At 45.9% G+C, this 23,614-nt stretch overlaps 1 protein-coding gene across 8 annotated transcripts in view; it reads right to left on the bottom strand.

Annotated features, from left to right (window-relative positions):
• The window catches only part of LOC140733757 (4-galactosyl-N-acetylglucosaminide 3-alpha-L-fucosyltransferase 9-like), a 76,826-nt gene that overhangs the window by 31,039 nt on the left and 22,173 nt on the right, over window positions 1–23,614 (bottom strand). For 5 of the 8 annotated variants that reach the window (XR_012100343.1, XR_012100344.1, XM_073057494.1 and 2 more), the window contains exon 2: window positions 4,451–4,644. The exons of 2 other annotated variants lie outside the window; for them this stretch is intronic. The gene's annotated coding sequence lies outside the window, so the exon portion shown is untranslated. The remainder of the gene's footprint in view (window positions 1–4,450; window positions 4,645–23,614) is intronic. One more of the 8 variants, XM_073057499.1, reaches the window with a different exon arrangement.

Below are 23,614 nucleotides of genomic sequence, written 5' to 3'. Positions count from 1 at the left end.
CGGAGCATGTCTTTACCTTAGAAATTACCCAGGGTTTCCCATAGCCCTCTATTTTCCTCAGCTCCATATATCTATCCAGGAGTCTCTTAAAAGACCCTATCGTATCCATCTCCATCACCATCGCCGGCAGCCCATTCCACGTACTCACCACTCTCTGCATAAAAAACTTATCCCTGACATCTCCTCTGTACCTGCCTCCAAGCGCCTTTAAACTGTGTCCTCTCATGTTAGTCATTTCAGCCCTGGGAAAAAGCCTCCGACTATCCACATGATCAAAACCTCTTTTCATCTTATACACCTCTATCAGGTCACCTCTCATCCTCCATCTCTCCAAGGAGAAAAGGCCACGTTCACTCAATCTATTCTCATAAGGCATGCTCCCCAATCCAGGCAACATCCTTGTAAATCTCCTCTGCACCATTTCTATGGCTTTCACATCCTTCCTGTAGTGAGGCGACCAGAATTGAGCACAGTACTCCAAGTGGGGTCTGATCAGGGTCCTATATAGCTGCAAGATTACCTCTCAGCTCTTAAACTCACACGATTGATGAAGGCCAATGGATCTAATGCACTCAGACCCCAAGATCCCTCTGATCCTCCACACTGCCAAAAGTCTTACCATTAATTCTGCCATCATATTTGACCTACCAAAATGAACCACCTCACACTTATCTGGGTTGAACTCCATCTGCCACTTCTCAGCTCATTTTTGCATCCTATCAATGTCCCGCTGTAACCACTGACAGCCCACCACACTATCCACAACACCTCCAACTTTTCTGTCTTCAGCAAATTTACTAACCCATCTCTCCACTTCTTCATCCTTGTCATTTATAAAATTCACGAAGAGTAGGGGTCCCAGAACAGATCACTGAGGCACACCACTGGTCACTGACCTCCATGCAGAATATGACCTGTCTACAACCACACTTTGCCTTCTGTGGGCAAGCCAGTTCTGGATCCACAAAGCAATGTCCCCTTGGATCCCATGCCTCCTTACTTTCTCAATAAACCTTTCATGGGGTACCTTGTTAAATGCCTCACTGAAATCCATGTACTACATCTACTGCTCTTCCTTCATCAATGTGTTCAATCACATCCTCAAAATGCTCAATCAGGCCTCTAAGGCATGACCTGCCCTTCACAAAGCCATGCTGACTACACCTAATCATATTATGCCTCTCCAAATGTCCATAAATCCTGTCTCTCAGGATCTTCTCCATCAACTTACCAACCACTGAAGCAAGACTCGCTGGTCTATAATTTCCTGGGCTATCTCTACTCCCTTTCTTGAATAATGGAACAACATTCGCAACCCTCCAATCCTCCAAGCCTCTCCTGCCACCATTGATGATGCAAAGATCATTGCCAGAGGCTCAGTAATCTCCTCCCTCGCCTCCCACAGTAGCTTGGGGTATATCTCCTCCAGTCCTGGAGACTTATTCAACTTGATGCTTTCCAAAAGCTCCTGCACATCTTTTTTCTTAATATCTACATGCTCAAGCTTTTCAGTCCTCTGTAAGTCATCCCTACAATCACCAAGATCCTTTTCCATACTGAATACTGAAGCAAAGTATTTATTAAGTACCTTTGCTACCTCCTCCAGTTCCATACACACTTTTCCACTGTCACACTTGATTGGTCATATTCTCTTATGTCTTATCCCCTTGCTCTTAACATACTTGTAGAATGCCTTGGAGTTTTCCTTAATCCTGTCCGCCAAGGCTTTCTCATGGCCCCTCCTAGCTCTCCTAATTTCATTCCTGAGCTTCTTCCTGCTGGCCTCATAATCTTCTAGATCTCTATCATTCCCTAGTTTTTTGAACCTTTCGTAAGCTCTTCTTTTCTTCTGGACTAGATTTTCAACAGCCTTTGTCCGCCATTGTTCCTGTACCCTACCATCCTTTCCCTCTCATTGGAACGTACCTACGCAGAACTCCACACAAATATCCCCTAAATATTTGCCACAATTTCTTCCATACATTTCTCTGAGAATATCTGTTCCCAATTTATGCTTCCAAGTTCCTGCCTGATAGCCTCAGTCCAATTATTCCAATTAAACGCTTTCCTAACTTGCCTGTTCCTATCCCTCTCCAATGCTATGGTAAAGAGACAGAGTTGTGATCACCATCTCCAAAATGCTCTCCCACTGTGAGATCTGACACCTGACCAGGTTCATTTCTCAATACCAGATCAAGTACAACCTCTTCTCTTGTAGGCTTATCTACATATTATTTCAAGAAACCTTCCTGAACACACCTAACAAACTCCACCCCATCTAAACCCCTCACTTGTGGGACATGCTAATCGATCTTTGGGAAAATAAAATCTCCCACCATGACCACCCTGTTGTTATTATTACACCTTTCCAGAATCCATCTCCTATCTGCTCCTTGATGTCCCTGTTACTATCGGGTGGTCAGTAAAAAACACCCAGTAGAGTTATTGATCCCTTCCTGTTCCTAACTTCCACCCACAGAGACCCTGTAGACAATCCATCCATGTCTTCTTCCTTTTCTAGGGCCATGACACTATCTCTGATCAACAGTGCCACGCCCCCAACTCTTTTGCCTCCTTCCCTTTCCTTTCGGGAACATCTAAAACCTGGCACTCGAAGTAACTATTCCTGCCTCTGAGCCATCCAAGTCTCAGAAATGGCCACAGCAGTAATGTTGTTTTGTTGTTTAAGAATGACTCTAAAAATAAACCAGGTACTTAATAGTCCTGTGAGCCCAACTTCAGTTGTGGGAAAGTTATTGGAAGGTATTCTAAGTGACCGGATATATTACTATTTGATAGGCAGCAGCTGATTAGGGTTATTCAGCATGGTTTTGTGAGTGCTAGGTCATGTCTGAACAAACTTCGAGAGTGTTTTGAGGAAGTTCCCAAAAAACCTGATGAAGGCAACGTAGTGGATGTTCTCTATGTGGACTTCAAAAAGGCATTCGACAAGGACCCACATGGGAGATTGGTCCAGAAGGTTTGTTCACTTGGCATTCAAGATGAGGTAGTAAGTTGGATTCAACATTGGCTTTGTGGGAGAAGCCAGAGAGCAGTTGTAGATGTTTTCCTCTCTGACTGGAGGCCCGTGACTAGTGGAGTGCTGCAGGGATCGGTGCTAGGTTTTTTTGTCATCTATATCAATGATCTAAATGATATTTGGATCATCAAAGTTGCAGGTGACACCAAGATTGCGGGTGTAGTGAACAGTGAAAAAGACTAACAAAACTTGCAGTGAGATCTAGACTAAATGGAAAAATGGGCTAAAAAATGGCAAATGGAATTTAATGCCGAGAAGTATGAAGTGTTGCATACTGGGGCAAGTCTTACACAGTGAGCAGTGTGGCACTGAGGAATGTGGTAGAACACAGAAAATTCGGAACACGGGTCAATAATTTATTGAAAGTAACATCACACGTAGATAGAGTTGTAAAGAAAGTGTTTTAGCACTTTATAGATCAAAGTATTAAGTACAGTAGTTGGTATGTTGAAATTGTATAAATGTTGGTGAAGCCTAATTTCGAGTATAGTGTGCAGTTTTGGTCACCTACCTGCAAGAAAGATGTAAATAAGGTTGAAAGATTACAGAGAAAATTTACAAGAATGTTGCTGGGTCTGGAGTACCTGAGTTATAAGGGAAGATTGAACAATTTAGGACTTTATTCCCTAGAGCATAGAAGATTGAGAGGAGATTCCATAGAGGTTTATAAAATTATGATGGATATGGATAGAGTAAATGCAAGAAGGCTTTTTCCATTGAGGTTGGATGAGACTACACTAGAGATCATGAGTTAAGAGTGAAAGGTGAAAAGTTTAAAGGGAACATGAAGTGAAACTTCTTCACTCAGAGGGTAGTGAGAGTGTGGAACAACAGTGCAAGTGGGTGCATGCAATTTTGATTTCAAGAGAGGTTTGGATAGATACATGGAAGGTAGGGGCATGGAGGGCTATGATCCAGCTGCAGATTGATTGGACTGGGCAGTTTAAATGGTTAGGCACAAACTAGATGGGTTGAAGTGCCTGTTCTGTGCTGTAGATTTTTATGACTCTATTAACAGTTTCTTTCTGAAGCAGCTACCAGGCCTACTGAGTGTTTCCAGCACTTTCTGATTTTATCTTAAGACAAAAATAGGTTTTAAAGCTGATTTAGAATTCTTCGTAGGCATACCCCTGTTTAAGGTTCACGCCGGAGATTCTTGAAAATTATTGAAGCCAATGAGGTGTTGGATGAATCTCAAATAGGCTTCGGAACATTATATGCACTCTTTTTAAAATTCAGATGCAGAACATGAATTATATATATATATATATATATATATATATATATATATAAAAATAAATAAATAAATAAATAAATAAATATGTCACCACATAAAACCTTGAAATTTATCTTCTTGTGGGCATACTCAGTAAATCCAAGAAACACAACAGAATCAACGAAAGACCATACCTAACAGTGATGAGACGTCAGTGGTGGCAGGGTGTTCAATAGTCTCACAGCCTAGGGGAGAATCAGTCACCCAGTCTGGCAGTGCTTGTCCTGATGCTCCTGTACCTCCTTCCTGACGGCGGTGGGTCAAGGAGATCGTGGATTCGGTTGTAGGGATCCTCAACACTGCTTCAGGCCCTTTGTCTACAATCTTCCTGATAAATATCACAAAGAGGGAGGAAGGACTGATGAAGTTTTGAGTGTTCTGGAAGTAGGGAATGATTTTATAGAACATTGTACTTGGTCAGTATGACTTGTGTAATACCTGCTCTGTGTGACTGCCTGATTGACAAAGAAAGCTGACTTTGGCACACCTATAAAATCACAAAGAAGTTGACTTCCTTCTGTTTGCCCATCTTCTGTAATGATTAACAACTCTTTATGGTATAAAGGCAAATGCTGTACCAACTAAGTTAGAAGTCCGCTATGAGCCCCCGGGGGAGAGGAATGTTGTCCTGCTGGTATTTGGTTTTGCACCTCTTGCCAGCTGAGATTTAAGGAATAAACTGGTGAAAAGGATTGTTCTATACCCCTAGGGTTCATTTTTTCTGCGCACTGTCACTTTAAAATGCTTATGGTTTCTGATGGCTTGTTTTGAATATACAAGGACACACAGACACACAGTCAGAGTCAAGATGGATTCGGTCAATGGATGACACCAGTGAGTGGGTCGCTGGTTTAAACTTTCAGTAGCCCAAAAGGAGTGAGTTGAGATCGATCCAGAGTATTGATATATGACTCTCACAAGTTACTGCGACTAGAAGTTCGCAGAGAAGAGAGAAGAGAGGAGAGGAAGGTTTGAAACAGAAGAAATCTGGTGACAAAGAGATCACTGTTTGGACTCTCTCTCCAAGTAGCCTGTGAGGGTGAGTTTGTTTCGATTTGGATTCAAAAGTGTGTTTGTCACAGAGTTAATCCACAGGAGTGGGTTTTCTGGTGAGGTGAAAACCTTTGTGAATACCACGTGTGTGTTTACCCTTTGTCTGGGTGTGGTAATTCACTGAAGAAAGGCACCCCGTGGCAAGTCACTGTGGGAGTTATTTCGTATGTCGTGGAACTGGATAAGTGGCTATCACGTTGTGTGTGATTGGGGTAACCTTGTGGAATCTACTGGTGTGTCGACTCTTGCCTGGGTGGTGGCTCCCTTGAAGATGATCCCCTTTGTGATGAGCTACTGTTGGTGATAATCCATACGTGGATTCTGTTTGAGTATCCTGTGGCCACCACTTTGGGATGTCCCGTAGCTGAATTCAGGTGTGGTACCACTTGTGTTGAAAGGATATTCATTGAAGATCACTGTTGGTGATACTTTGTGTGTGGAGTGGAACAATTTCAGAGATAAAACCTACTGCTATTGTTATTTTGTATTGCTGTCATGGAATCTGTAGAATAACGACGTAATTGCCTTCTCACAATATTCCCCTTTGGATTACAAACATCTCGCATTAATTAACCTGTGCATTTCAACTGAACCTTTCTTACATACCATCGTAAGACTGCATCACCTACCATCTAAGCTTGAAGAAGTTTGGGGATTTATATAATTACACATATATATGCATAACACCGTTAACTCTTCATTTACCTGGTTTAAGTTACTATATGACGTAGTTACTAATAAAAAAGTGTTTTGTTAACAGCAAAACCAGACTCCAGGTGTGATCTATTGCTGCTGATAATTTTACAGGGTTGCGTGTATGTAACAAGGATAAAGTAAAGAGCTGTTGTTGGTCCGGCAAATTTAAGTTTGCAGGATCATGATGAAGCTCTCAACAGTTTTTACTGTGCTCTGTAGGGACTTGTGGTCAGATGCCTTGCATCCGGACAGGACACTCTTGATGGTGCTCCTGTAGGAATTGGTTAGAATGAGCCTTCCCCTGCTCAGTGGAGTGGGAGGGAGTGCTGAGGAAGCAATGCGATTGCAGCAGGACTCAGACAAATTGAAAGAATGGGCAAAAAGGTGGCAGGTGGAATACAGTGTTGGGAAATGTATGATAATGCATTTTGGTAAAAGGAGCAGACTACTATCCTAATTGAGAAGGCTCAAACATCAGGGGTGCAGAGGGACTTAGGAGTCCTTATGTAAAGTTAGTTTACAGGTTGAGTATGTGGAAAAGAATGCAAATGTAATATTTCAGGGGGAATAGAATATAAAAGCAAGGAGATAATGCCCAGCCTTTATAAGACATTAGTCAGGCTGCACTTAAGAGTATTGTCAACAGTTTTGACCTCATATCTCAGAAAGGATGTGTGTCAATGGAGAGAGTCCAAAGGAGGTTCATAAAATGATTCCGGGAAAGAAGGGGTTAACATATGAGGAGCATTTGGCAGCTTTGGGCCTGTACTCACTGGAATTTAAAAGATTACCTAGGGATCTTATTGAAATCTACTGAATGTTGAAAGGACTAGATAGGGTTGATGTGGAGAGGATGTTTCCTATGGTGGGGATATCCAGGACTGGAGGGCACAGCCTCAAAATTGAGGAGTGACCCTTTAGAACAGAGGTAAGGTGGAATTTTTTAGCTGGAGAGTAGTAAATTTGTGGAATGTTCTGCCGCAGTCTGTGGTGGAGGCCAAGTCCATGGATATATTTAAGGTGAAAGTTGATCATTTCCTGATTGGAGAGGGCATCAAAGGATATGGTGAGAAGACAGATGTATGGTTTTGAATGGGATCTGGGATCAGCCATGATGGAATGACAGAGCAGACTCGATGGGCTGAATGGCGTAATATCTTTTGGTCTTAGCTCCACCATTGAGCACATGTAAATGAAATGTTGCCGTAGAAAACAGCATCTATCATCAAAGACCCTCACCATCTCATTCCACCCAGTTTAAGAACAGTTACTACCCCTCAACCATCATGCTCTTGAACAAAAGGGGACACATACACTCATTTAATGACTCTTTTATCTTGTTATTTCATGTTGTTATTTATTTATAACTGCATTGCACAGTTTATTTATAGTTTACAGTAGTGGTCACCAACCCGTCGATCGCAATTGACTGGTCGATCTTTGAGACTTTCCCAGTAGATCCCGAAAAAAAATGAAAAATAAATACACAAATACTGTTGAGGGATTGTTTCCAGGTTGCAGGGTTTTAGTTCCGTTCTTTCTGCCCAGTGCGCATGCGTGTAGCTCCCCCGCCACGCACTGGTCCCTGCACTTAAAGACAAACCTGTTGAGTTTTTTCAGCGGAAAAAATGTGAGCAAGCAGGACAGAAGCTAAGTGCTGAGAGCCACGTAAACTAAATTGCGGAATAGACTGGACATAGGGAACCTGCTTCAAATATCGCTGTATTCGGGTTGTGTTTAACAACCACCCCCCCCCCCCCACCCCAAGTCAGCCAGTCTGCAAGAATATTGTCAATATTAAACCGGTCCGCGGTGCAAAAGAAAGGGTGGTGACCCCTGGTGTTTGTACATTTTTTCTACTTCCGGGTTGCGGGGTTTTACTTACGGTCTTTTCTAATCGATCTGGGGTCGATCTCGCCTTTCATTAAGGCCGAGGTAGGGGATCTTGGGATTAAAAAGGTTGGTGACCATTAGTTTACAGTCTCTGATGTTTACAATTCACAGATCCTGTTTACAGTTACTGCTCTATAGATTTGCTAAGTATGCCCGCAGAAAAAGAATCTCAGGGTTGTATGTAGTGACATGTATGTACTCTGATAATGAATTTTACTTTGAACTTTGAACTGGCATTGTAAAGTGACATACTAACTGAGGTGGAATATGGAACTTGTTAGCATAGGCAGGTGCTGGAAATCCAGAGCAACGTACACACAAAATGTTGGAGGAACTCAGCGGATCAGGTAGTATCTATGGAAATGAATCAACAGGTGATTCATGAAAGCTAGCAAGTGATAGGTGAAGCCAGGTCCTGGAGTATGGGGGTGAAGTAAGGAGGCAATAGGTGGAAAAGGCAAAGGGCTGAAGAAGGACAGGAGAGCAGACCATAGGAGAAAGGGAAGGAAAAGGGGCACCAGGGGGAGGTGATAGGCAGATGGGAAGAGGTAAAACATCAGAGAAGGGAACTGAAGAAGAGGAAAGAGGAAAGGAGGAAGCTGAACCAGATAGTCAAGGTGCATAGAATTGACAGTTCAACATATTTCTGAGAGAGAACAAAAGGAGACTTGTGATGGTAGATTTTGATGACCAAACATAGGAGGAGGTTCAAGGAGACTGTAACAGTCAGTAAGGATTGGAAGGGTAGAACGGGCAGTTTCTACACCATGTATCTTTTCTAAATAGCCTTTGTGCTCCTAAAGTATAAAAAGAACTATGTGGAAGATCAGCTATAGTCACAAATTTGACTTGAAAAGAAGCATTTCAATTCACTCACTTCAGCAATCTGTCATAGTAACAGACCTTAAATGATACCTTTCATCACTTGGTGATGAAATATATCAACTTCTGCCTGAAAAGTGACCTGGATCCTCTCCAATTTGCCCTACCAGAGCAACAGGTCCACAGCAGATGCCATCTCATTGGCTCTTCACTCAACCCTGGAACATCTGGACAGCAAAGATGCAATACATCACCTACAGCTCACATTCAATACCGTCATCCCCTCAAAACTAATCAATAAGCTCCAAGACCTTGGCTTCAGTACCTCCTTGTGCAATTGGATCCTCGATTTCCTTACTTGCAGACCCGAGTCAGTTTGAATTGGCAACAGCATCTCCTCCACGATCTCCATCAGCACAGACGCACCACAGGGCTGTGTGCTTAGCCCCCTGCTCTACTCACTTTACATCTATGACTATGTGGCCAGGCGCAGGACCAATGCCATATTCAAGTTTGCTGGTGACACCACTGCTGTAGGCCAAATCAAAGATGGTGGTAAAACACAAATAAGAGGAAATCTGCAGATGCTGGAAATCCAGAGCAACACACACAAAATGCTGCAGGAACTCAGCAGGTCAGGCGGCATTCATGAAAAAGAGAAAACAGTCAATGGTTCAGGCTGTGACCATTCCTCAGAACTGGGGAAAAAAGATGAGAAGCCAGAGTAAGAAGGTAGGAGAGGGGAGAAATACAAGGTAACAGGTGATGGTTGAAACCAGGAGGGAGGAGGGGTGAAGTAAAGAGATGGGAAGTTGATTGGTGAAAGAGATAAGGAGCTAGAGATGGGAGACATCTAATAGGAATGACAGAAGGCCATGGAAGAAAGGGAAAGGAAGGAGCACCAGGGGGCGGTGATAGGCAGGTAAGGAGAGGAGAGAGGAAAATGGGAATGGGAAATGGTGAAGGGGGGGGGGGCATTACCAGAAGTTCTAGAATTCCATGCGCATGCTACCCAGACAGAATATGAGATGTGACTCCTCCAATTTGGGTGTGGCCCTATTGTAGCAGTGGAGGAGGCCATTGACTGACATGTCACAATGGGAATGGAAAGTGGAATTAAAATGGTGTCTACTGGGAGATCCCGCAACATCAAATTCATCAGTCTTAATAGTTTGGATGACCTATCCTGGTCCCAGCAATTAGGTGCATTTATGAAGAAAGCACGTCAGTGCCCTACTTCCTTAGGAGTTTGTGGAAATTCGGCATGCTGTCTAAAATTTGGACGAATTTTTATAGATGTGTAGTGGAGTATATTGACTGGCTGCATCAGAGCCTGGTATGGAAGCAGCATTGCCCTTGAATGGAAAATCCTATGTAGTGGATGTGGTCCAGTCCATTACAGCGAAAGCTCTCAACCATAGAGCTCATCTACATGAAGTGTTGTTGCAGGAAATCAGTATCCATCATCAGGGACCCTCACTACCCAAGCCATGCTCTCTTCTCACTTCTGCCATCAGGAAGAAGGTACAGCAGCCTTAGAACCCACACCACCAGGTTCAGGAACAGTTACTACCCTTCAACCATCAGGCTTTTAAACCAAAAGGGGGTAACTTTATTCAATTTCACTTTCCCCATCATTGAAATGTTCCCACAACCTATGACCTCATTTTCAAGGCATTATCTCATGTTCTCAATATTTATTGCATAGTTATTTATTATTATTATTATTTCTTTCTTTTTGCGTTTGCACAATCTGTTGTCTTTTGCACACTGATCTTTCATTGATTCCATTATGGTTATTATTCCATTAAAGATTTGTTGAGTATGACCACAAAAAATGAATCTCTGAGTTGTAGATTGACCACTTCCCACTGAACATCAACAGCTCCTCGGTAGAGATTGTTAAGAGCACCAAATTTCTTGGTGTTCACCTGGCAGAGAATCTCACCTGGTCCCTCAACACCAGCTCCATAGCAAAGAAATTTCCCAGCAGTGTCTCTACTTTCTGCGAAGGCTGAGGGAAGTCCATCTCCCAACCCCCATCACATTCTACAGGGGTTGTATTGAAAGCATCCTGACCAGCTGCATCACTGCCTGGTTCAGAAATTGCACCATCTTGGATCGCAAGACCCTGCAGCGGATAGTGAGGTCAGCTGAGAAGATCATCGGGGTCTCTCTTCCCGCCATCACGGACATTTACACTACACGCTGCACCCGCAAAGCAAACAGCATTATGAAGGACCCCATGCACCCCTCATACAAACTCTTTTCCCTCCTGCCGTCTGGCAAAAGGTACCGAAGCATTTGGGCTTTCACGACCAGACTATGTAACAGTTTCTTCCCCCAAGCTCTCAGACTCCTCAATACTCAGAGGCTGGACTGACACCTTGCCCTACTGTCCTGTTTATTATTTATTGTAATGCCTGCACTGTTTTGTGCACTTTATGCAGTCCTGGGTAGGTCTGTAGACTAGTGTAGCTGTTTTTTTTCTCTCTTTGTTGTTTTTTTATATAGTTCAGTGTAGTTTTTGTACTGTGTCATGTAACACCATGGTCCTGAAAAGCGTTGTCTCATTTTTACTATGTACTGTACATAGTAGTTATGGTCAAAATGACAATAAAAGTGAGTTGACTTGATTTGACTTGACTAGATAATAAATTTCCTTTGAACTTTGAAATTTACTTTAAAATAAAAGCTCTATGCCATATTCACCCTCTCATCCCAGCCATCCTTCCTAAAACCTTTCACCCCCTGACACACTCCACTTCACATCAGAACAATATTGAGAAGTAAATCCATCTCCTTAGTTTAATTAACAAAGACTCATCATCCAGTCTATTAGATCCATCTGAATATCAAATATACTGGCCTGTTACTTTACAGAAAATGAAGCCATTGTAAAAGAAATTTATCAATTATATTAGACTACCCCTTTGTATAAAGAGGGAAGGTTGAGCTTTGTTTGTTACAGGCACAAGGAAACGTAGAGTGGAAAGCATTGCTTGATCAAATCAAGTAATCGAGCAGGTGGCAGCCAGCAAGTGTCACCATGCTTTTGGCATTAACATAGCATACCCCACAACACGCTAACTCCGACACGTACATCTTTGGAATGTGAGAGGAAACCAGAAAATAAAACACCCGGTTATGGGAAGAACAGACAGGCAGCGGTGGGAATTCAATCCCCATCAATGATGGCTGGCACTATAAAGCGATGTGCCAACCACTTTGCTCACAGCAAAATATCAAATCATACTCACATGAGCTACAGAATTTCAGAATGGTAGGGAGATCAGCAGATTATTCCATATCAGAAGTCACAAGTGCAGAGGCGGGGGCGGGTCATGCTCTTTCAGTCGGGATGTAGTCCTTCAATCTGTATTTTCTTCATGCGTATTCATCAACTGTTACTCATAGCCTCTGTGCCTGCAGCTTTTGTTTCTTTGGATAGAAGCCAGTTTCTCAGTGGCGGGATTCTTATTTTCTACACAGCCTTGTCTCAGAAACCATGAGAAGAGAGCTTTTGTCAGAACAATCACTGGTTTAGAAAATCATTACCTCTCATGACAATGTCTTTCCTACTCAACAGATTCGAGGATGAGCTGCCGCCTGTACTCCTTTGGACTTCCAGTGTTCTGAGACATTTTCTAAAAAAACTTCTTTAGTTTTATATTATTAATGTTTAAATTCAAAGTTGTGCAATGGAAATTAATTCCTGAGTTCTATTGGATAATCAGTAGATTATTGGTCCTAACTTCAGTTTCTTGATAAGGCACTTAGTAATCTAAAACATCAAATTAACTTTTATTTATTGAATTACTCAATTTAAAAAATTCATTTTCTTGTTCATGCTTAATCATCCTTGAGAATTATTGATAAGATGCCTTCTTGAACATAGAACTTAGAGTATTACAGTACAGGCCCTTCGGTCCACACTGTTGTGCAAACCTTTCTAAGATCAATCTAATCCGTCCCTCCATCTTGCCCTTCAGTTTTTCGGTCATTAATTTGCCTATCTAAGAGTTTTGTAATTGTCCTTAATGTAGCTACCTCAACCACAACCCCTGAGAGGATGTTTCATACACTCATCACTGTGTAAAAAACTTACATCTGCCATTCCCCCCACCCACTATACTTTCCTCCAATCACCTTAAAGTTATGCCCACTTGTATTAGCCATCTCCACCCTAGGAAAAAGTCTCTAACTGTCCACTCAGTCTTTGTGTCTTATCGTCTTGTACAACTTCATAAAGTCGCCCCTCATCCTCCTTTGCTCCAAAGAGGAAAGGCCTAGCTCACTCAAACTATCTTCATAAGACAAAAATGTCAGAAAGCAAGAAAAGAAGAAGAAACGAAAATCATACTGTTTTCTTTCATTATTGCCGTAGAATCTGGCTGATGACAGTTGAAAATATTTCTCTTTCCGACGTAGCCATGGTGCCAGTGAACAATGTGACCAAGGGGTGACATCCTCCACATGGTTCATGAAACTTCTTTCATTTATTTTGCATCTTCTTTTTCTTTCAGATGTGGTTCTGCTATTATTGGAATTTGTGATCTACATTTTGCAGGTGCTTTTGGCCAGTGAAGTGACCTATGCTTTGCTGTCTCTGAAAGGGTTCTGTGACACTTCGAGCAAAGTGCGTGGCCTTAAGGCCAAGAAGTCTGGAGATGGGGCTCGAGCCCATGATCGATTCCATTTCTCACCAATTAAAGCATCGAGGAAGATTGAAATCATCAAAGAGAGTGCAGATGGTAAGTGGGTGGTCAGCACCATCGACCAAACTTTTGCTTGTTGCTGCCTGAGGAGGGTCACTGTGTGTGATAGTCTCTCTCTCCCTCTCACTCACTGCTGCCTGAGGAGGGTCACTGTGTGTGATAGTCTCTCTCTCCCTCTCACTCGCTGCTGCCTGAGGAGGGTCACTGTGTGTGATAGTCTCTCTCTCCCTCTCACTCGCTGCTGCCTGAGGAGTGTCACTGTGTGTGATAGTCTCTCTCTCCCTCTCACTCGCTGCTGCCTGAGGAGGGTCACTGTGTGTGATAGTCTCTCTCTCCCTCTCACTCGCTGCTGTCTGAGGAGGGTCACTGTGTGTGATAGTCTCTCTCTCCCTCTCACTCGCTGCTGCCTGAGGAGGGTCACTGTGTGTGATAGTCTCTCTCTCCCTCTCACTCGGTGCTGCCTGAGGAGGGTCACTGTGTGTGATAGTCTCTCTCTCCCTCTCACTCGCTGCTGCCTGAGGAAGATCACTGTGTGTGATAGTCTCTCTCTCCCTCTCACTCGCTGCTGCCTGAGGAGTGTCACTGTGTGTGATAGTCTCTCTCTCCCTCCCACTCGCTGCTGCCTGAGGAGGGTCACTGTGTGTGATAGTCTCTCTCTCCCTCTCACTCGCTGCTGCCTGAGGAGGGTCACTGTGTGTGATAGTCTCTCTCTCCCTCTCACTCGCTGCTGCCTGAGGAGGGTCACTGTGTGTGATAGTCTCTCTCTCCCTCTCACTCGCTGCTGCCTGAGGAGGGTCACTGTGTGTGATAGTCTCTCTCTCCCTCTCACTCGCTGCTGCCTGAGGAAGGTCACTGTGTGTGATAGTCTCTCTCTCCCTCTCACTCGCTGCTGCCTGAGGAGGGTCACTGTGTGTGATAGTCTCTCTCTCCCTCTCACTCGCTGCTGCCTGAGGAAGATCACTGTGTGTGATAGTCTCTCTCTCCCTCTCACTCGCTGCTGCCTGAGGAGGGTCACTGTGTGTGATAGTCTCTCTCTCCCTCTCACTCGCTGCTGCCTGAGGAGGGTCACTGTGTGTGATAGTCTGTCTCTCCCTCTCACTCGCTGCTGCCTGAGGAGGGTCACAGTGTGTGATAGTCTCTCTCTCCCTCTCACTCGCTGCTGCCTGAGGAGGGTCACTGTGTGTGATAGTCTCTCTCTCCCTCTCACTCGCTGCTGCCTGAGGAGGGTCACTGTGTGTGATAGTCTGTCTCTCCCTCTCACTCGCTGCTGCCTGAGGAGGGTCACTGTGTGTGATAGTCTCTCTCTCCCTCTCACTCGCTGCTGCCTGAGGAGGGTCACTGTGTGTGATAGTCTCTCTCTCCCTCTCACTCGCTGCTGCCTGAGGAGTGTCACTGTGTGTGATAGTCTCTCTCTCCCTCCCACTCGCTGCTGCCTGAGGAGGGTCACTGTGTGTGATAGTCTCTCTCTCCCTCTCACTCGCTGCTGCCTGAGGAAGATCACTGTGTGTGATAGTCTCTCTCTCCCTCCCACTCGCTGCTGCCTGAGGAGGGTCACTGTGTGTGATAGTCTCTCTCTCCCTCTCACTCGCTGCTGCCTGAGGAGGGTCACTGTGTGTGATAGTCTCTCTCTCCCTCTCACTCGCTGCTGCCTGAGGAGTGTCACTGTGTGTGATAGTCTCTCTCTCCCTCTCACTCGCTGCTGCCTGAGGAGGGTCACTGTGTGTGATAGTCTCTCTCTCCCTCTCACTCGCTGCTGCCTGAGGAAGATCACTGTGTGTGATAGTCTCTCTCTCCCTCTCACTCGCTGCTGCCTGAGGAGGGTCACTGTGTGTGATAGTCTCTCTCTCCCTCTCACTCGCTGCTGCCTGAGGAGGGTCACTGTGTGTGATAGTCTCTCTCTCCCTCTCACTCGCTGCTGCCTGAGGAGGGTCACTGTGTGTGATAGTCTCTCTCTCCCTCTCACTCGCTGCTGCCTGAGGAGGGTCACTGTGTGTGATAGTCTCTCTCTCCCTCTCACTCGCTGCTGCCTGAGGAGGGTCACTGTGTGTGATAGTCTCTCTCTCCCTCTCACTCGCTGCTGCCTGAGGAGGGTCACTGTGTGTGATAGTCTCTCTCTCCCTCTCACTCGCTGCTGCCTGAGGAGGGTCACTGTGTGTGATAGTCTCTCTCTCCCTCTCACTCGCTGCTGCCTGAGGAGGGTCACTGTGTGTGATAGTCTCTCTCTCCCTCTCACTCGCTGCTGCCTGAGGAGTGTCACTGTGTGTGATAGTCTCTCTCTCCCTCTCACTCGCTGCTGCCTGAGGAGGGTCACTGTGTGTGATAGTCTCTCTCTCCCTCTCACTCGCTGCTGCCTGAGGAGGGTCACTGTGTGTGATAGTCTGTCTCTCCCTCTCACTCGCTGCTGCCTGAGGAGGGTCACTGTGTGTGATAGTCTCTCTCTCCCTCTCACTCGCTGCTGCCTGAGGAAGATCACTGTGTGTGATAGTCTCTCTCTCCCTCTCACTCGCTGCTGCCTGAGGAAGATCACTGTGTGTGATAGTCTCTCTCTCCCTCCCACTCGCTGCTGCCTGAGGAGGGTCACTGTGTGTGATAGTCTCTCTCTCCCTCTCACTCGCTGCTGCCTGAGGAGGGTCACTGTGTGTGATAGTCTCTCTCTCCCTCTCACTCGCTGCTGCCTGAGGAGGGTCACTGTGTGTGATAGTCTCTCTCTCCCTCTCACTCGCTGCTGTCTGAGGAAGATCACTGTGTGTGATAGTCTCTCTCTCCCTCTCACTCGCTGCTGCCTGAGGAGTGTCACTGTGTGTGATAGTCTCTCTCTCCCTCCCACTCGCTGCTGCCTGAGGAGGGTCACTGTGTGTGATAGTCTCTCTCTCCCTCTCACTCGCTGCTGCCTGAGGAAGATCACTGTGTGTGATAGTCTCTCTCTCCCTCCCACTCGCTGCTGCCTGAGGAGTGTCACTGTGTGTGATAGTCTCTCTCTCCCTCTCAATCGCTGCTGCCTGAGGAGGGTCACTGTGTGTGATAGTCTCTCTCTCCCTCTCACTCGCTGCTGCCTGAGGAGGGTCACTGTGTGTGATAGTCTCTCTCTCCCTCCCACTCGCTGCTGCCTGAGGAGGGTCACTGAGTGTGATAGTCTCTCTCTCCCTCTCACTCGCTGCTGCCTGAGGAAGGTCACTGTGTGTGATAGTCTCTCTCTCCCTCTCACTCGCTGCTGCCTGAGGAGGGTCACTGTGTGTGATAGTCTCTCTCTCCCTCTCACTCGCTGCTGCCTGAGGAGTGTCACTGTGTGTGATAGTCTCTCTCTCCCTCTCACTCGCTGCTGCCTGAGGAGGGTCACTGTGTGTGATAGTCTCTCTCTCCCTCCCACTCGCTGCTGCCTGAGGAGGGTCACTGTGTGTGATAGTCTCTCTCTCCCTCTCACTCGCTGCTGCCTGAGGAGGGTCACTGTGTGTGATAGTCTCTCTCTCCCTCTCACTCGCTGCTGCCTGAGGAAGGTCACTGTGTGTGATAGTCTCTCTCTCCCTCTCACTCGCTGCTGCCTGAGGAGGGTCACTGTGTGTGATAGTCTCTCTCTCCCTCTCACTCGCTGCTGCCTGAGGAAGGTCACTGTGTGTGATAGTCTCTCTCTCCCTCCCACTCGCTGTTGCCTGAGGAGTGTCACTGTGTGTGATAGTCTCTCTCTCCCTCTCACTCGCTGCTGCCTGAGGAGGGTCACTGTGTGTGATAGTCTCTCTCTCCCTCTCACTCGCTGCTGCCTGAGGAAGGTCACTGTGTGTGATAGTCTCTCTCTCCCTCTCATTCGCTGCTGCCTGAGGAGTGTCACTGTGTGTGATAGTCTCTCTCTCCCTCTCACTCGCTGCTGCCTGAGGAGGGTCACTGTGTGTGATAGTCTCTCTCTCCCTCTCACTCGCTGCTGCCTGAAGAAGATCACTGTGTGTGATAGTCTCTCTCTCCCTCTCACTCGCTGTTGCCTGAGGAGGGTCACTGTGTGTGATAGTCTCTCTCTCCCTCTCACTCGCTGCTGCCTGAGGAAGGTCACTGTGTGTGATAGTCTCTCTCTCCCTCTCACTCGCTGCTGCCTGAGGAAGGTCACTGTGTGTGATAGTCTCTCTCTCCCTCTCACTCGCTGCTGCCTGAGGAGTGTCACTGTGTGTGATAGTCTCTCTCTCCCTCTCACTCGCTGCTGCCTGAGGAAGGTCACTGTGTGTGATAGTCTCTCTCTCCCTCTCAATCACTGCTGCCTGAGGAAGATCACTGTGTGTGATAGTCTCTCTCTCCCTCTCACTCACTGCTGCCTGAGGAAGATCACTGTGTGTGATAGTCTCTCTCTCCCTCTCAATCGCTGCTGCCTGAGGAGGGTCACTGTGTGTGATAGTCTCTCTCTCCCTCTCACTCGCTGCTGCCTGAGGAGTGTCACTGTGTGTGATAGTCTCTCTCTCCCTCTCACTCGCTGCTGCCTGAGGAGGGTCACTGTGTGTGATAGTCTCTCTCTCCCTCTCACTCGCTGCTGCCTGAGGAGGGTCACTGTGTGTGATAGTCTCTCTCTCCCTCTCACTCGCTGCTGCCTGAAGAAGATCACTGTGTGTGATAGTCTCTCTCTCCCTCTCACTCGCTGCTGCCTGAGGAGGGTCACTGTGTGTGATAGTCTCTCTCTCCCTCTCACTCGCTGCTGCCTGAGGAGGGTCACTGTGTGTGATAGTCTCTCTCTCCCTCTCACTCGCTGCTGACTGAGGAGGGTCACTGTGTGTGATAGTCTCTCTCTCCCTCTCACTCGCTGCTGCCTGAGGAGGGTCACTGTGTGTGATAGTCTCTCTCTCCCTCTCAATCGCTGCTGCCTGAGGAGGGTCACTGTGTGTGATAGTCTCTCTCTCCCTCTCACTCGCTGCTGCCTGAGGAGGGTCACTGTGTGTGATAGTCTCTCTCTCCCTCTCAATCGCTGCTGCCTGAGGAGGGTCACTGTGTGTGATAGTCTCTCTCTCCCTCTCACTCGGTGCTGCCTGAGGAGGGTCACTGTGTGTGATAGTCTCTCTCTCCCTCTCACTCGCTGCTGCCTGAGGAGTGTCACTGTGTGTGATAGTCTCTCTCTCCCTCTCACTCGCTGCTGCCTGAGGAGGGTCACTGTGTGTGATAGTCTCTCTCTCCCTCTCAATCGCTGCTGCCTGAGGAGGGTCACTGTGTGTGATAGTCTCTCTCTCCCTCTCAATCGCTGCTGCCTGAGGAGGGTCACTGTGTGTGATAGTCTCTCTCTCCCTCTCACTCGCTGCTGCCTGAGGAGGGTCACTGTGTGTGATAGTCTCTCTCTCCCTCTCACTCGCTGCTGCCTGAGGAGGGTCACTGTGTGTGATAGTCTCTCTCTCCCTCTCACTCGGTGCTGCCTGAGGAGGGTCACTGTGTGTGATAGTCTCTCTCTCCCTCTCACTCGCTGCTGCCTGAGGAGGGTCACTGTGTGTGATAGTCTCTCTCTCCCTCTCACTCGCTGCTGCCTGAGGAGGGTCACTGTGTGTGATAGTCTCTCTCTCCCTCTCACTCGCTGCTGCCTGAGGAGGGTCACTGTGTGTGATAGTCTCTCTCTCCCTCTCACTCGCTGCTGCCTGAGGAGGGTCACTGTGTGTGATAGTCTCTCTCTCCCTCTCACTCGCTGCTGCCTGAGGAGGGTCACTGTGTGTGATAGTCTCTCTCTCCCTCTCACTCGCTGCTGCCTGAGGAGTGTCACTGTGTGTGATAGTCTCTCTCTCCCTCTCACTCGCTGCTGCCTGAGGAGGGTCACTGTGTGTGATAGTCTCTCTCTCCCTCTCACTCGCTGCTGCCTGAGGAAGATCACTGTGTGTGATAGTCTCTCTCTCCCTCTCACTCGCTGCTGCCTGAGGAGGGTCACTGTGTGTGATAGTCTCTCTCTCCCTCTCACTCGCTGCTGCCTGAGGAGGGTCACTGTGTGTGATAGTCTCTCTCTCCCTCTCACTCGCTGCTGCCTGAGGAGGGTCACTGTGTGTGATAGTCTCTCTCTCCCTCTCACTCGCTGCTGCCTGAGGAAGTTCACTGTGTGTGATAGTCTCTCTCTCCCTCTCACTCGCTGCTGCCTGAGGAGTGTCACTGAGTGTGATAGTCTCTCTCTCCCTCTCACTCGCTGCTGCCTGAGGAGGGTCACTGTGTGTGATAGTCTCTCTCTCCCTCTCACTCGCTGCTGCCTGAGGAGTGTCACTGTGTGTGATAGTCTCTCTCTCCCTCTCACTCGCTGCTGCCTGAGGAGTGTCACTGTGTGTGATAGTCTCTCTCTCCCTCTCACTCACTGCTGCCTGAGGAGGGTCACTGTGTGTGATAGTCTCTCTCTCCCTCTCACTCACTGCTGCCTGAGGAAGATCACTGTGTGTGATAGTCTCTCTCTCCCTCGATGCTGTCGGAAGATGGTGCCAGAATCCTGGGTCTTGGGCAATTTACATGGTGGACTGGACTCTGTGGTTCACGTTATGATGTGTTTCCGGTTTTTGGTCACTCCTTTTTATTATTGCTACTTTGTGCGATTTTGACTAACTGAAATGAATCAAATAAGCCTGAACTCTTTTGATTTCGTGTTTAATATTCCGTGGTTTTCACTCTTTTTTTGTTGCTGTTTGTGCAATTTGTGTTTCTTTGGCACATGGGGAGGTGGCTGATATTTTTCTCTGAGCAGGTTCCGTGGTTTTTTTTGTATTGTAGCTGTCTATTGGAAAGATGAATCTCAAGGTTGTATACTGCATACATACTTCGATAATAAATGTACATCAAATCTTGAATCCTTGGATCACACAACATTATAAACCAATGAGTTGTTTGTTATGTCTCCCATCTCGCTGTGAAACGGAGACACCTCTTTCTCCCTTATTAGGGAGGGAGAGCCTGTGGTCTGTCGACTACTGGGTGAACGAGTAGTCTTTGGGGTACTGCAAGTCTGTGTCTTTGCTGATGCTTTGCTGCACAGTTGAGTGCTCGGTGGGGGGGCCGATGCTTTTTCTTGCTGGTGGGGGGGAATCATTGCTTTACTGTTGTTTATGCATGGGAGTGGGGAGCGGTGGGGCCTTGGGGTTGTAGCATTTAACTGTCATTCATTCTTTGGACACCCCTCTGTTTTTGTGGATGTTAGTGAAGAAAAAGCATTTCAGGATGTATATTGTATACATTTCTCTGACATTAAATGTACCTTTCAAACCTTTGAGACATAACAGTCAATAGTGGTAGGGTTTCCTATCAGATTAGTTCTTTGTGCTACTTATCACCCAAAGCTCATTCTAAGGTTCCCAGATACTCCACTGCTTCTTCTCCATAGACAGTGGGTTCCAGTTAATGGGGACACATCGGGACCTGTACATTTTGGCCCAATTAAGCAGCTGCACAATTAGGCGAAGTTTCATGGAAATGGTTAAAAAGGTGTAAAAAAGATTAACGACTGTTTAAGTAAGTTAAATGAAATACTGAACAAATTAGAACACACCAATACTGTACACTACAACTACATCCACACTACGCCGGATAAATCCATAAACGAAGCTTTTTCTCTTCGTTTTTACCCTCCGTCAACACTAAAATGGTGTTTTCCTCCCCCTGAAACCGGAGCTTTTCAGAAACGCTTTCCAGGGTGGGTATTTTTGAAAATGCTGCTCAGGCAGATCAGAGTGGACGGGGTAACCAGAGAAATCTGAAAACGCTGTCAGACAGCAGCGCACCATTTCATTGTTTTCTTGAACCTAACCTAACAATTTTGGAACAGACGGCAACGAGACTGAAGCCAGAAGAGTTAGAAATGCACTCACCAAATACTTTGACCCATAACTTACTGAATAAATAAGTGTACTCACTTTGCCCTGTTTTTTGTCCTTGCTCGTATGAAGGTGGTTTAACTATTTATGCATGTACTTCTCTGACAATAGATGTGTAACATTGTATGGAAATACAAGATAACACTGATGCAGACATGTTTTACACATTTAACAAGGTGCTTTATTAAAGCAAAAGAGTTAGTCGGTTTTTCAATGTTCGTCGTCAGCCGGGTCATACAGTCCGTGAACTTCCTGTTGGTTGCCTCCATACACTCCAGTATTTGTTTTTTTTTTACTTTTAAATCTTCCTGCACAAGAGCCAACAGCTGCCCATCGTTTAAGTTTTTCTAGTCTATAACTGAACAAACACACATGGTCTTTCACAGTGAGATTCAGCACTCTCTCTCTCTCCCCATCTCATTTTACCGCAGTTGGCACCCAGCTTAGTCGTGCATTACCACCACCTTCTGCTCCGGAGTGTGCGATAGACTCACACTCTAAATCCCTTCACCCAATCGCACACACACACATACCCTAACCTACACTTAATCCTCCCATCTTTGGCCATCCTAGTACCCTATTCCTGTTTATCCATCATATCCTATAAAAAAATGCTATACCCCTTAAGAAAGCTAAAAATACCCTAACCTGTGCTCTCTCACCCATGCCCAGCAACCCTTTTAATGTGAATTCCTGCACCCCCAATTCCCTTAGATTAATTCTCATCATCTCTCTCTGTATCCCATACTTCCTGCAACTCAGAACTACATGTTCTACTGACTCCTCTTCCTGACATTCCTCACACGAGCCTGTCTGATGTTTCCCTATCAATTTCAATGTTTTGTTTAGTGCACAGTGCCCCAGCCTTAACCTAGTCCACACAGTTTCCTCTCTTCTGTATCCACTACCTACCCTAGTACCTGTAACACTCTTTTGTATTTGATATAAATGCCTCCCTTTCCCCTCCCTGTCCCATCTTTCTTGCCACATTTGGTTGATTTTTTCCCAGATTACACACTTAACCTCTGCTTTACTGATACTTACATGCACCTCTATATTTTCTTTCTTTAACACCCCCTTTGCCAACTCATCCACCCTCTCATTCCCCTTCACCCCTACATGAGCTGGAACCCATAGAAATTTAACCTGACCTCCCTGATTTGCAACTCTTGTGACTGACTGAAGGACTTCATAGTACATCTTGACTGAAAAGACCTTAAACTTGCTAGAACTGAGGATGAACCTGAGCATATCAATGCTTTGACTTGTCTAGCTTTCTCTACCCAACGCAACACAACCAATACTGCCATCATCTCCACTGTATACACCGCTAACTTATCAGATGTTCTTCTGCTGATTGCAATTTTTTTTGCTGGTATAGCCACCCCAAACCCTGTCTCTCCTGTTTCAGGTAAGATTCAACACTAAGCATGTCACTTGTTTTTGGTAGATGTGTCCTGCGCATGCGCATTAGGAGGAGATTTGATGAAATCTCCGTTTCAATGTGGATAGAGATACTTTTCAAAAATGCATAGTGTGGACACCCATCATTTTTACGCGAAACCAGCGTTTTCAAAATTATCCGGTCTAGTGTGGATGTAGCCTAAGTACTACAGTTCCTAATAGTTATCGATGGAGGAATTCATCCAGTGTACACTGTCGTGTTCTTTTGATTGACTGTAAATGAACAGATTAGTGCAGGCATTTAATGTAGATAATGGACTGCCTTCTTTGCCTTCCAGCATGAAGTAGTGTCAAAAATCACTGCTTTTTAATTCAGTGTTGGTCGTCCAAATGGTAACATTACACAAGCACACACAGCTGATGCTATTTAAAAATGGTTTGCTCTAAACATGGTGAAGCGTCTAATGGTCACACAAATGAGCATAACTGATGCCAGCAAGAAACTGTTCAGCAACAGCCTCCTGTCCTAATTAAGCAGCATAGTGTCTTGAAGAAATGAAAAACCAGCTATTTTCTTGATTAGACTTTGATCTTTAAGATTTGTCCCAAAAAAGTGGCAGCTCCAATTAACCAATGGCCTAGATAACCAGAATCAACTGTATCACATTTACACACATGTTTTGTTCTGTCAGATCACTTAAAAATTTTAGAGACAATGTGATTCTATTTAAAGTGCTGCGAGAAAGTTTGTGAAACTTGTGGAGTTTTCTCTATTTCTACATAAATATGAACTAGAATTTGATCAGGTCTTTATGTAAGTCCTAAACATAGATAAAGAGAACCCAATTATATAAATAACACGAAAAGCATTATACTTCGAGAGGGTGCAGGGGAGATTTACCAGGATGCTGCCTGGATTAGA

Source organism: Hemitrygon akajei, chromosome 9 (genome assembly GCF_048418815.1).
Source record: "Hemitrygon akajei chromosome 9, sHemAka1.3, whole genome shotgun sequence".
NCBI lineage: Eukaryota > Metazoa > Chordata > Chondrichthyes > Myliobatiformes > Dasyatidae > Hemitrygon > Hemitrygon akajei.
The sequence above is the reverse complement of the archived record's forward strand: the minus strand, read 5'-3'. Positions and strand labels throughout refer to the sequence as shown.